The following is a 14,079-nucleotide window of genomic DNA, read 5'->3' on the forward strand; positions in this document are numbered from 1 at the left end:
CCAAGGAAGAGAGGAGTCATTGAGGCTGAAATAGCAGAACAGGACTGAGAGGTACCTTGAGTGGATAAAAAATAGCCCTGCCAACCAATAACCCATTCTCAGCGGCTGGGTATATAATTAGTAATGGGAAACAAGGTGGAGGATTGGTTTGCTCCAGATTATAGAACTGAGACTAGTGGTAGTATTATTATGAGTGACGGGTAGGCTGGTAAGAGTAAGATGCCAGAAATTCTGAAGTATTAATCAGATTTTTGGGCAACTTGCAGAGTGCTAGGTGTCCTATCTGTTCAAATTACTTTGTCTATTTGTTCCTGGCTTACAGCTCCTTTGCCTATTTTGGAAGTGGACAGAACATTAAGCCTTGGTTACAGTCTACTACATTGACTGATATTTCAGTCCTTGATAACACAAGACTGACACAGATGCATAGTAAGTGAAGCCAAGTAGGTCATTGACTCCATTTTTTTGGCATCCAGTGAAACACTGCTACTACCGTCTCTGAGATCTCATCTCAACGTCAACTCTCTGACCCAATAATATTTAGTTATGGAAAAGTACAGGGTAAATTCTTTAAAAATATATATGTCAAGAATTTAGGCTAAAGAATCATTTTCTACAATAAAAAAGAAAATATAAAATCGATTCTCTGCCCCAGTACATTAAGTGTAGATTCTGTTGTCCCCCGCACACCCCACATGGTCGATTGAAACTGGGCACTGAGTGTTTATGAAGATATGGTGATATGAAATTCCTTTTTTTTAAAAACAGTGCCACTAATCTGTTCAAAATAAATATTAAATTAGCAGATAAAGAAGTTTCCAGTGAACATGTTGAAAGCCTGTGTACTGATATTCAGAGAGCCCAGTTTCAGGTCATTGGTCTACAATATTATTGTGACGTTAAAGCTGTATTGATATACATCCAAGCACATTGGAACAACCGTGTCAATGATACCTTCTCCATCCCAGTGGCCACCCTTCACTTGAGTTTAGACAGCAGGTTATCTTATTGAGCCCTCGCAGTTGAGCCCAATCATGTCTATGCCTATCATCTGCACTCTGAGGTCACTGGATAGTGATCAGGAGTAGAAACTTGCTTCAGGCCTCTGTTTAACATCTCATCCAAAAGATTGCACCAGCAACAGTACACTGCTGCCTTGGTACTGCACTGGAGTGTCAACCTAGATTTTGTGCTCAAGCCTGGAGTGGAACTTGAACCCGCAATCTTCCTACTCCGAGACAAGAATGCTACAAGTGATGACATTTAGTATTCAGCTTTACATCAATGTTAAATCTGTACGTGTGAATGTGCCATAACTGTATATCTAATCTGTTCCAAAACTGACCTTGTTTGGATGAATGGAATGCACTCCAAATGCTAGGCGCACAACTTAGCTGAACGCATCATGGTTTTAAGCACATCAAGGTCAATTATAGAATAGATTAAATACAGAATGATTGTATGAATTTAGCATTGTCTGCCCCCTCAGGTTGATATAGTTCACAGAAGAGCAGGGAAATTCTCCCTCATATCCTGCCCTTTACTAACAACATTAAAACAGATTATTTGGTCATTATTTTACTACTGTGTGGAAATTGGCTATGATATTTCCTACATTACAACAATGACTACACCCCAAAAATACTGGCTATAAAACGCTTTGGGAACCGAGTTCATGAAAGGTACTGCATAAATGCAAAGTCCTTTTTGTGTGGTGTGTGTATTTGGTTAAAGGCCTGAAGTATATCTGGTGTGAGTGAAATGTGTGAATGCTCCCTCCTGCCAGGAGTTTCACCACATCTCATTCCAGTATCCAGTTGGAATCTGATTCCAAATTCAGACTATAGTTACGTTATAACAGCAGCATTAGTGTGAAGTGAAATTGCTTCACAGTGAAACCTAGTGTGAATGTAGCCTTAATATCTCTCTGCTCTATCATAACAAGCAGCAAGGTTGATGCTTTTTCTTCATCAGCATTACGTCTCCTAATTGCTTCATGTCTCTGATCCTGTATATATGGGAAGAAAAGCACATTATTAGTTTTGTATCGACATATGTTTAGAGACTGACCAGAGTGTGACAGGAAACCAAGCCATCAGTTGTTGGTAGAGGAATATTACATTTAATGTAAGTTGCTAAGCTCTGACATCAAGGTCACTGATTTTAGACCCTCGCGGGAAATGCAGATTGTGCTTTTCAAAAGTTTAAAAATCCTATTTAATAAAAAAGGACTTTAATTACTGGTGACTTAATAACTCAATACACTAATTGGAAATCAACGGGTTTGTGGAATATGATCCACAAAACATCAGGAAATGACGTGAAATTCTTTGCAATCTAAAATGGAAATTTGACTTCTTTATGCCTTTGGCATTAGCTAACCTTGGGATTTGGAGCACTGTTCTGAAGTGCTGCAGCTTTGTTGGGATGTCCACCACGAGTTTACTGACTTGTACGTGGTCACAGGTTTTTTAATCAATCTTCAGTAAAGACATTTGAGAAACCAAGTTTACAAGTTTCTTTAAAAGTGTTTGCACCCCACTCCCAGCTGACCTGTTGTGAAGTTGATTACAGCCATTCGGGACATGAAATGCGACACCTTATGACAGCTGGAAACTGACATCATGAAGCAATGTTCGGCTCCTGGTAGTTACTGGCGTTCAGTGTGTGATAGCTTTCAATGTTCAGAACATCCCTTTAAAGGCTTAAGGAATGATTTCCGCTGTCTTATTTGGTGTTATTTCAAATGCCACCCCACTCATCCAGCTCTTGAATTTGGCGACTTGTAGTCTGTGCAGTGCCATCCTCTACCCACCATGCCCAGCGCTCTCTTCATCTGTGACCTTAGATAGGCAGTTTTGTCAGGCCACCTGACCCTGTCTGCAGATGACATTTCACATGCAAACATTTTCCGGGGGATGGTTCTTGAGAATGGGAAACCCTTGTGATTGAACTTGGGGCCTTCCTGGCGTGTATGAGTCCTCCTGGGGCAGTGTGCCTGCTGAATTAAAACACCAGCGAAGCTGCGTGTTCAACTCTTGTGTTGTAAAAAGTAACACAAACCGTGAGTTTGAAGTAGAAGCAATTCAGAAAGTGAAGCCTCCTTGATAAGAATGTAACCCAGTATGTGATTAAACTTTTACTTTTTTATATATATAGTATGTGTATATTTCCATCTGTTTACTCCAGTGCCCACAGTTACAGATATAACCGAGTTGGCCATGGCAGTGTCCACTCTCTATTTCCAAATTGATCTAGAATTACTTCCACAGTATATTTATAGATTGTTGTCTAGTTCTCAATTTTTTAACGTAGATTTGTACCACTCTGCCTTGCAGGTTTTATAGACTGTCGACTTACCAGAATTGGAGCAAAGCAGAGTTTTTGTAGGGCTAAAAGAGATTACATCAGTTATTAACATCGTCTTGTTCTATGTTATGGGTCTTGTATTGAAATGGTGAATCTTAATTAAATACAAGGTTTTGCAGTTTACAAATAGTGTTGAGAAAGTATTTCCCAAATAAAAACAAAAAAATGCTGGAAATCCTCAGCAGATCAGGCAGCATCTGTGGACAGAAAGGTCGATGACCTTTATCAGAACTGAAGAAAGAAGTGAGGGGGGGGTGTCAGGAAGAACAAAAGGGAAGCTCAGTGATAGGGTGGAGGGCAGGAGAGATTAAATAACAAAAGCTTTCATGATGCAAAAGCCAAAAAGAATGGTAGTGGGTATTGCGAAGAAACAAAGATGAGGTGTGAATGACTATGTAGTGGTCACAACATGAAGGAATAAAGAAAAGAACAAGAAAGCAAACATCCCCTCAAAAAACTCACAACAGGATGGTGAGGTTATGATCTGAAGTTGTTGAACTCAATGTTGAATCCAGAAGACTGTAGTGTGCCAAGATGAAAGGTAAGGTTCTGTTCCTTATGCTTGTGTTGGGCTCCATTTGATCAGTAGCAAGCCATGGATAGAAAGGTCAGAGTGAGAGCAAGATGGAGAGCAACATGAAGCTTGGGCTTTGCTTGTGGACTAGATGGAGCTGTTTCACAAAAATGGTTACCCAGTTGTTTGGCCTCCCCAAGGTAGAGAAGACCACTCTGTGAACAGTGAAAACAGGCTTCTAAATTAAAAGAAGCACAAGTAAATTTGTGCTTCACTTGGGAGGAGTGTTTGGGGCTTTGGATGGTGAGAAGGGAGGAGGTGTTTTTGCATCTCTTGCACGGAAAGGGAGTGGGGTGGGGATGGTGTTCAGGGTGACTGAGGAGTAGACCAGGGTATCGCTGAGGGAATGGCCCCTTTGAAATGCTGAAAGGGCAGGGAAAGATGTTTGGTGATAGCATCATGCTGGTGAAGGATGATCTGTTGAATAGGAATGCTGGTGGGGTGGAAGGTAAGGATGAAGGGAACCCTATTATGGTTCTGGGAGGGAGGGGAAGGGGGTGAGAGCAGATGTGTGTGAATTGGCTTGGACATGGTGGAAGGCCCTGTCAGCCATGCTGGGTGGGAATCCTCAGATGAGAAAAAAGGAAGACGCATCAGAAGTAGTGGTGTGGAAGGTTGCATCAGAGCAGATGAGATGGAGAAGCTGGGAGAATGGAATAGAGTCCTTACACGAAGCAGGGTGCAAGAAAATGTAGTCAAGGTAGCTGTGGGAATATGCTTGTTTGTATTGAATACTAGTTGATGGCCTGTCTCCAGAAATGGAGACAGAGAAGTCGAGGAAGGGAAGAGTTTGAGAACAACCAGATGAAGGTGAGAGAAGAGCTGACTTTGTTTCCAATTTCAATGAAATTTCTCAATTCGTAGTGAGAGCATGAGGGAACATGGACACAGTCATCGTTACTGAAAAAAAACAGAGAGGGGGCTCGAGTAGGACTGGAAACATGAACGCTCCACAAATTCCACAAAACGGGCAGGCATAGCTAGGACTGCTGTGGGTACCCAAAGCACATGTTTTATTGGAGGAAGTGAGTGGACTTGAAGGAGAAGTTGTTCAAAGTGAGAACAAGCTCACCCAGTTGGAGGAGGGTGATAGTGGGTGGGGACTGGTTGGGCCTCCATTCCATGAAGGAGCGGAGTGCTCTGAGACCATCCTGGTCGGAGATGGAGGTATACAGAGGTTGGGATGTCCTCAGTGCAGAAGAGATGGTTAGGGCCAGGAAACTGGAAACTGTTGAAGTGACGTAGGGCATTGGAAGAGTCATGGAAGAGGTTGTACATGGGGAGAAAAAATGGAGTCAAGATAGGAAGAAATCAGCTCAGTGGGACAGGAACAGGCTGAAACAATGGGTTGACTAGGGCATTCTTGTTTATAGATTTTTTGGGAAGGAGGTAGAAGTGCGCTGTTCAGGGTTGGGCTATGAGTTTGGAGGTGGAAAAGAGAAGATTGCCAAAGGAGATGTGCCCAGGACCACCACTGACCACAATAATTTGATATTTGGTAGTGGTTCATAGTCCAGGGGAAGGTAGGCAAAAGTGTCAGTGTTAGCGTTCTGTTAAGTAGAGGTCAGCATGCCACACAACAGCTCAATCCTTGTCATCAGGTTTGGTAATGATAAAGTAGGACCTGAGGGAATGGAATGCAGCAAATTCAGGTTAGCGAGAGAGAGGAGCAGAGAAATTGAGACAACCGATGGGAACTGCTGGTGTGACAATGAAAATATCTAGAGAGCAGGAGGCCAGAGGGAGGGTTCCAGGTAGAGGGACAATTTTGCATACAGGTGAAGGGATCCATTGGGGGTGCGGGGAAAGGAGGTTGACTCCTGGACAAACGCATGAGGCAATAGTGACGGAATAAGAGCTCAGTGTTGTGTGGAACTCAATCCATTGAGAGGCCTTTGCAGAGGGCAGAGCATTCAGTCCGAGGGGAAGGCAAGAAGGTATTGTCGTATCCGACAAGAGGTGAGATTCGAGGAAGAGATGGGCATGGAGGGAAGGGGAGAAGGATCTAGAGGGGTGTTAGTATCCTTGAGTTGAAGAATCATCGCAAGCCTCACACCTGAAAGGAAGGTAAAAAGCTCTTTTGTTGAAGCACTGAATGAGGTGAAGGATGTGGACCAGGACAGCTTTGAAATAGAATGAGTGTGTTTCTCAAGGGAGAGATTGTGAGTGCATATGTCAGAGTGTGACATTGACAGCGCATCTGAGGATGTAGTGAGAACAGCGGTTCAAGGAGTTCGAGATGTTTTGCAGATATTTGTAATTGTAACTTGATGGGTGGAAATTCAGTTGGAATCCACGTGGAATAACTTGAAGCTGGAGACAGTTGCTGAGAAAGGAAATGTGATTGTGGAAGTGTTTTTTTTCAATATAACTGATCAAACATGAGAAGGGAAATAGAAAACAAAGTGAACAAGGTAGAAGGGGCAAATGAAACTCTCATTAGAGAGAAGAACAGAACTTCAAGGTAGGCATTCCTAGAACAGAAAAATGAAGAGATAAAGAGAAGTGACATGACTTAAACACTAATGCAGTTTGTTCCTAAATTTTGCACTTCAAGTCAAGAATGTAAAAAAATGTATTCAAGAATGTAAAAAAATGTATTCAAGAATGTAAAAAAATGTATTCAAGAATGTAAAAAAATGTATTCAAGAATGTAAACAAAATGTATTCAAGAAAGTTACCCTTTGAAACTATTTCTTTTAATATTTAAGACATAAAATTTTCACGTGCAAGCCTGGCAAATTACAGCCACCTTTTATTCTCTTGAACCAATTCTGATTTTAGTCTATCGTTTCTGTGCCATAAGATAGTGTTACATGATATAATCCATTATCCTTCCAAGTGAAACAGCAATTTACTTGTACTTGTCTACGTTGGGGAGGCCAAAATTAGACTGGGTAACACCAGCTCCATTCAGTCCACAAGCATGACCTGAGCTTCCTGTTGTTCATCATTTTAATTCTCCACCTTGTTTCCACTCTGACTGGACAGGAATGAAAGGAAGCACTTGGACCAAAAATAAGGACTTCAAGAACTGCAATCAATTCCTGTCTCTCTCAATGCCTATTACTTTTTATTTGAAGATGGCAATTTATGGCCAGCTCATGGTCTGAGTCCATTATAAAAGATTTAATAGCTGAGTACTTGGAAAACAGCAGCAGAACTGGACAGAGTCAGCATGGATTTATGAAAGGGAAATCATGCTGACAAATCTACTGGAATTTTTCAAGGATGTAATTAGTAGAGTTGATGAGGGGGAGCCAGTGGATGTGGTTTATTTGGACTTTCAGAAGGCTTTTGACAAAGTCCCACGTAAGAGATTAGCGGGTCAAATTAAAGCACATGGGATTGGGGGCAGTGTATTGAGATGGATAGAAAACAGGTTGGCAGACAGGAAACAAAGAGTAGGAATAAACGGGTCTTTTTCCAAATGGCAGGCAGTGACTAGTGGGGTACCGCAGGGATCGGTGCTGGGACTCCAGTTATTCACAATATAAATGATTTAGATGAGGTAACTAAATGTAATATCTCCAAATTTGCAGATGACACAAAGCTGGATGGGAGGGTGAGCTGTGAGGAGGATGCAGAGATGCTTCAGTGTGATTTGGACAAGCTGAGTGAGTGGGCAAATGCATGGCAGATATAGCGTAATGTGGGTAAATGTGAGGTTATCCACTTTGGTAGCAAAAACAGGAAGGCAGATTATTATCTGAATGGCTAAATTGAGAGAGGGGAATGTGCAACGAGACCTGGGTATCCTTGTACACTAGTCGTTGAAGGTAAACATGCAGGTGCAGCAGGCAGTGAAGGCGGCAAATGGTATGTTGGCCTTCATAGCGAGAGGATTCAAGTACAGGAGCAGGGATGCCTTGCTGCAATTATACAGGGCCTTGGTGAGACCACACTTGGAAGATTGTGTGCAGTTTTGGTCTCCTTATCTGAGGAAGGATGCTCTTGCTATAGAGGGAGTGCAGCAAAGGTTTACCAGACTGATTCCTGGGATGGTGGGACTGACATATGAGGAGAGATTGAGTCGGTTAGGATTATATTCGCTGGATTTCAGAAGAATGAGGGGTGATCTCATAGAAACCTATAAAATTCTAACAAAACTAGACCGGGTAGATGCAGGAAGGATCTTCCCAATGGTCGGGGAGTCCATAACCAGGGGTCACAGTCTGAGGATGCGGGGTAGAACATTTAGTACTGAATTAAGAAATTTCTTCACCCAGAGAGTGGTGAGCCTGTGGAATTTGCTACCACAGAAAGTAGTTGAGGCCAAAACATTGTATGTTTTCAAGAAAGAGTTAGATATAGCTCTTTGGGCGAAAGGGATCAAAGGATATAGGGAGAAAGCGGGAGCAGGCTATTAAGTTGGATGATCAGCCATGATCATAATGAATGGCGGAGCAGGCTCGAAGGGCCGAATGGCCTACTTCTTCTAGTTTCTATGTTTCATCAGCATTGGCTTCAAATATACAATGAGAATCGTAATATTCAAATGAAATAGTTAACGGAACTGGGTGGGGGCCACATGATTGAATGAACAGGAAAGGATATTTATATGGATGGATCTACAACCAGTGTTAAGCATTTGAAATTAACCCATTTAAGCCTGAGATTCTGAATACCTATCATTTGACGACTATGACCTCTCTGTCCTTTGCCTCTGTTCTAATGAAGCTCGATGTAAGCTTGAAGGATAGCATTTAATCTTTTGAGTAGGCACTGTCGTTGTCGTCGGCTGTCCCTCAATTCCAGGATGGCGTCTACTGAGTGTTATGAGTTTCTGCCATAGGTCTCCATGCGACCAAACATGCCTATTCTTGACTTGCACATCTTTGGGCACATAGGGCAGGACATCCCATGAAGTAGTGAGATCCGGAGTGCAGGATTTGATTCTTTTTCTTTCCTTCTCTGCCATTGCTCTGCCTCACCATTAAGGTGTTGAACTCAAAGCATAATGCAAGTTGCTGCCATTTTGAATGATTGGTAGCAAGTTCCTCTCAGTCAATAATGCTAATGCTGCCACGCTTCAAGGAGAGCTTCAGAGCACCTTTTTGAAGTATTTTCTTTGTCCTCCCTGGAACACTGGTGATTTGAAAGTTGAGCAAACAGGACCTGGCAGGGGAGATGCTTTATGGCCACCTGGACGGTGTCCAGAGGAGGAGTTTTGCCTGAATGCTTGTGGAGTTGGCTTCAAGAAGGACACCAGTGTTTGCTCAGCACTCCTCCCATTGAAACTGGAGGATGCAGCGGAGACGTTGCTGATGGAATTTCTTTAGCACTCTTAAATCTCATTGCTGATGTATGGTTCCGGTCCAGATCTCAGTGCAGTACAGGAGTGTGGTGACAGCAACTGTCCTCTGCATGGGACTTTTGTTGACTTGCAGAGGTCTTTGTTGTCAAACACTTGCTGCTGTAGTTTTTAGGAGGCTGAGCTGGCGCAGCCGATCCAGTGTTCGATCTCCTCATCAATGGTGGTCTTTTGAGAGAGGCGGCTGTTAAAGTATGGAAGTATTCAACATATTCTAAAGTTTCTCCTTCAACATATTTATGTGAGGTGGAATATTTGGCTGAACAGGCCTGGGCTGACGTGCATTCAAGGACGAGTGAGCCTCTTGCATGCAGAAGTGAAGACATTGAGAGTGGCTTGCAAATCTGGTACAGGATGGGCAATAACACTGCCACCATCTGCAAACTAGATCATTTTTATAGCATCCAATGTATTTATGACCCCAAATGCTATTCATTTTGTTTGCAATGTAGTTATTGTTGTAATGTAGGGAAGGAGAACAGACAATTTTCACACAGCAAGGTCCCACAAACAACAGGGTAAATGGCCAGTTAATCGGTTTTTAAGTATTTGAGGGATAAATGTTGCCCAGGCTAATAGGGAGAATTTCCTCTCCTTTGAATAATACCCTGTGATCTTTTATGCACAGGGCAGACTAAATATTGGAAATATGGCACCTCTGACAATATAACACTCCAGTAGCACATTGAAACAGGATTTTTCCCTTGGCTGCAGTTCCTGTAGAAGAAAAAGGAGCACTGCTATTCTTAGTCTCGTGCTGCTCAAATACTCATCTCAACTGATGTCGTGTCCAGTATCAGCATGTCCTATTCTGAACTTCAAACTAATTTTTATATTTTAAAACTGGACACCAAAAGGCTGTAAAGATGGCTGCCCAAGGGTCACCTGACTTCTTTCATAGATTGAAACCACTCCCCTAACTCGAGGGAACAAAAGAACATTCCAGACTGATGTAAATCAATGCCCTTTCCGGAAACCAATCCAAAAAGGTATCACCAAATTGTGCAGGTCATTCAAGAGCAAAGACACTGTCTCAAATCCTCAAACTGTTAAGCTACAACACAGGATGTTGGAATCAACATGAAGACTACCCTTATTTGGAAAAAGAATTGGACTTGTAGAAAGTCGTATGATGAGACAACCATGTTTTCTGTCTGCTTTTTAAAAATCAGTACAAGCTGTTTGTAGGCAGTTCCAGCAAAGCCATCAAACTAGCTGCAAGTTATTCAAGCAGCTAAGGTAATTAACAGCAATACCTTGTAAATGAGAGATCCCAACAGAGGAGAAGGGCTCCCTGATTTGTTCCAACTTAAAGCTCACCTGAGAACCAACCTCTTGGAAATTCAACCGCAGGAAACTTTATAGCCTGCTGAGAATTCTTCGCTTTACAAGACCCTCGTTTCAACTTTAAAGCATAAAAACCATCTAGGAAACTACAGGCCTGCCATGTGTGAACCGGAGATCATAAAGCAGAGACTGTGATAAATGTAAACTGTAACAATACATTACCTTCACCTGTATCTAATCTTTGAGCGTGTGGGGCAGCACACTTAATTTGGGGTGAGAATGTGAGAATAAATAACCTTTTTCAGTTTGAAACCATCAAAAGTATGCTGCTGGGATTATTTAATTGGGATACACACTCGGAGGGTAAGAAAACACACACCTTTTTCATTACAAAATATACAGTAAAGGAACACACATTCTGTTTGTGACACTGAATGGACTGGAGGACTAAAAACCTGTATGAATAGCTAACTGACAGCAACAGGATTGAAGAGAGCAAAGTAGAAATGACCAAAACATATCAAGCAAAGTCTGAGATAAACAAAAGTGAGGTTGAGCTCATCGTCCTCCAACCCAAACTTTTCCATCATGACATCTGTGTGAGTAATTTAACCCCTATAACCTGCCTGACTAATCATTCAAAATATTTCTTGCCCTTTTGAGTAAAGAATTGCCTGATACAGTTAAGATTTATTTATTTTTGCTAGTTCTGAGTGCTCTGATCCTACTTGCTTGACCAGTTTTGCAGTAATAATCTGGGGTTACTTAATCTATGCTATTTAATGTTTTGCAGTCTACCCTCCACTGCCTTTCTGGACTTGAGTCTCTGCTTTTCTAATCTCTGCTCAGAAAGCAGTTCTACATTTGGTGCTTCTGTGGTTTGGGTTATGGGAGCCCTGTGTCAATGCACCACTGCTCTGTTTATATTGCTAAAACCAGTTCCGTTCGTCCAGCAGCGGAATGGTAGACTTGTGTTTTCATGCTGCTGTTATGAAGTCTCTTTTGAGAGGTCCTACAATCAGATTTATGCTGTGCAAATTTAGTGTTGGTGTTTCATTGTGTTAAACTGTCTCTATTGTGGCCCGATTTTTAACTCACTGAAAACGCATTCATTTACGCAGATGCACCCTTTTACCCCTATAGTATATCCTCTCCTCCTTGATAACTCAGTCTGCTTTTTTGCATTAAAAATTTTGAATTTGCCAGTAGTTTGAATTAGATTTAAGAGGACATCAATGCAACCTTATCTACTGTAGGAATTTTACACCATGCATGTTGTGCACTGTCCTGGGTAGCAGAATAATCTTTTCAGACACATAGCGTTGAACTGTTTTGACATTGGTCACCACACTGTTACGTGGCGATTCAGTGAAGCTTTAGCATGAACTCAGTAGACCCGCATATTACAGGCCTGGTTCTATATCCCAGCATTCTGCTTTTTATCTGCTTGGCCACATTATCCAGACATTGAAAGAGCGATTTCTGTTGTTCCTCCACCTTTTTCCAGGCCTTGAGTATTAATGAACTCCAGCACTTAATTCCAAATACTTCAAGTATTCAGGTATTGGCTAGGCAAATCAAGAAGTTAAAAAATAAGAGTTGCTGAGTTTGTGTTTAAAATACCTGCAGAACAGGAGGCTCCCAAATATTTTGAGAAAAGGTCTTTTCAACTTGTTCATCAATTTCACAATTGTCTTGATGGAATTATGCCTCAATCTGATTCTCATGGGGTCTACTGAAGGATTCCCCTTTTTTACTCTTTCCCCTTTCTCTCTCTCTCTTTCTTTCTCGTCTCTCGATTAAACAGTAGTTTCTGTGCTGCAGAAGGAGGAAGGGTCAGATACCATTCTTAGGACAACACAAAAACAAAAATACCTGGAAAAACTCAGCAGGTATGGCAGCATTTGCGGAGAGCAGCACAGTTAACGTTTCGAGTCCGAATGACCCTTCAACAGAAATAAGTAAAAATAGAGAGGTGAAATATAAGCTGGTTTAAGAGGGGGTGGGACAAGTAGAGCTGGATAGAGGGCCAGTGATAGGTGGTGATAACCAAAAGATGTCACAGACAAAAGGACAAAGAGGTGTTGAAGGTGGTGATATTATCTAAGGAATGTGCTAATTAAGGGTAGAAAGCAGGACAAGCAAGGTACAGATAGTCCTAGTGGGGGTGGGGTGGGGTGAAGGAGTCAAAAAAAGCTAAAAGATAGAGATAAAACAATGGATGGAAATACATTTAAAAATAATGGAAGTAGGTCGGAAAAGAAAAATCTATATAAATTATTGGAAAAAAAGGGGAGGGGAATCGGAAAGGGGGTGAGGATGGAGGAGAGAGTTCATGATCTAAAATTGTTGAACTCAATATTCAGTCCAGAAGGCTGTAAAGTGCCTAGTCGGAAGATGAGGTGCTGTTTCTCCAGTTTGCGTTGAGCTTCGCTGGAACAATGCAGCAAGCCAAGGATGGACATGTGGGCATGAGACCATTCTTAGGAAGTGGCCCTGCAGGAATTTAAAATTTATATTTCAGAAGTTTACATCCTTTGACATTTCTGCAGTAATTTCTATTTCGGTTCATTTTTGGGTGCAGGTAGAGTGAAGCAGCAGTGATCTGGAAATGCTGCTAAATAAAGTAGGATTTGAGTTGTGGGATTTAGGCCTCCCCTTGGGGTGAATTGCAGTGAAGTACCTTGAACAAAATTTTTATTTTCCTTTTAATTATTACATATTTTTGGCTCGGCTGTCTTAAAAAATACACCATTTTCCTTTCGAAGTCCAATCTGATGTTTCTTCTACTTTGACTGTCCTGATCTGAATGTTCAGCCCCTCCTAGCTCAGCCATACAGTGATTCCCTGGAGCTCCACTCTACTGTTACAACATCTAATCATTTATTAAATGTTTCCTGTGTGTTTTGCCTTCAGCACCCTTGTGAATTCCTTATGCTGATAATTTTGTTTGAAGAACATTTGACATCACCTAAATTATTCTTTGACCGTGTGTGCCCTTGTACTGTCACAATTTAGCTTGATGCAATGTTCTATGTTATTTGCTTTATATGACTATAAGATCACTTTTCAGTTATCCTCTTTGAAGATGAAAAGCTGACGTGTCTCCAGCCTTCCCTGTCTCATCAAACAATCTTTCCCTTCCTGACAGCACATGGACTGCAGCGGTTCAAGAAGGCGACTCGCCACCACCTTCTCAAGGGCAGTTAGGGATGGCAATAAATGCTGGCCAAGCATGGTGAAATAATATTAAAAATCTGAAATCCACAGAAACAAAATATTGGGGATGCTGGCAAACGGAAATAAAAACAGAAAATGCTGGAAGTACTCAGCAGGTCTAGCAGCATCAATGGAGAGAAGAACAGAGTTAATGTTTCAGCTGAAATGTTAGCATCTGTGGAGAAAGAAAGAGTTGCCAGACCTGAGTACTTTAACTGAAATCACAAGTGTGTAAAGCCTTAATTAGATGCAAAGTAAAGCTGCCTTACATCGTCCCATTGGGCATTACCGGATTGGGTGCAGCATGAATTGTTCC

At 41.7% G+C, this 14,079-nt stretch overlaps 1 protein-coding gene across 12 annotated transcripts in view; it reads left to right on the top strand.

Annotated features, from left to right (window-relative positions):
• The window catches only part of pknox2 (pbx/knotted 1 homeobox 2), a 452,602-nt gene that overhangs the window by 5,661 nt on the left and 432,862 nt on the right, over positions 1–14,079 (top strand). Inside the window, exon 1 of one of the 12 annotated variants that reach the window (XM_078531495.1) lies at positions 10,173–10,817. The exons of the other annotated variants lie outside the window; for them this stretch is intronic. The gene's annotated coding sequence lies outside the window, so the exon portion shown is untranslated. Of the gene's footprint in view, positions 1–10,172; positions 10,818–14,079 lie in introns of those variants that run through there. 12 annotated transcript variants of the gene reach the window in all.

Source organism: Cetorhinus maximus, chromosome 2 (genome assembly GCF_964194155.1).
Source record: "Cetorhinus maximus chromosome 2, sCetMax3.hap1.1, whole genome shotgun sequence".
NCBI lineage: Eukaryota > Metazoa > Chordata > Chondrichthyes > Lamniformes > Cetorhinidae > Cetorhinus > Cetorhinus maximus.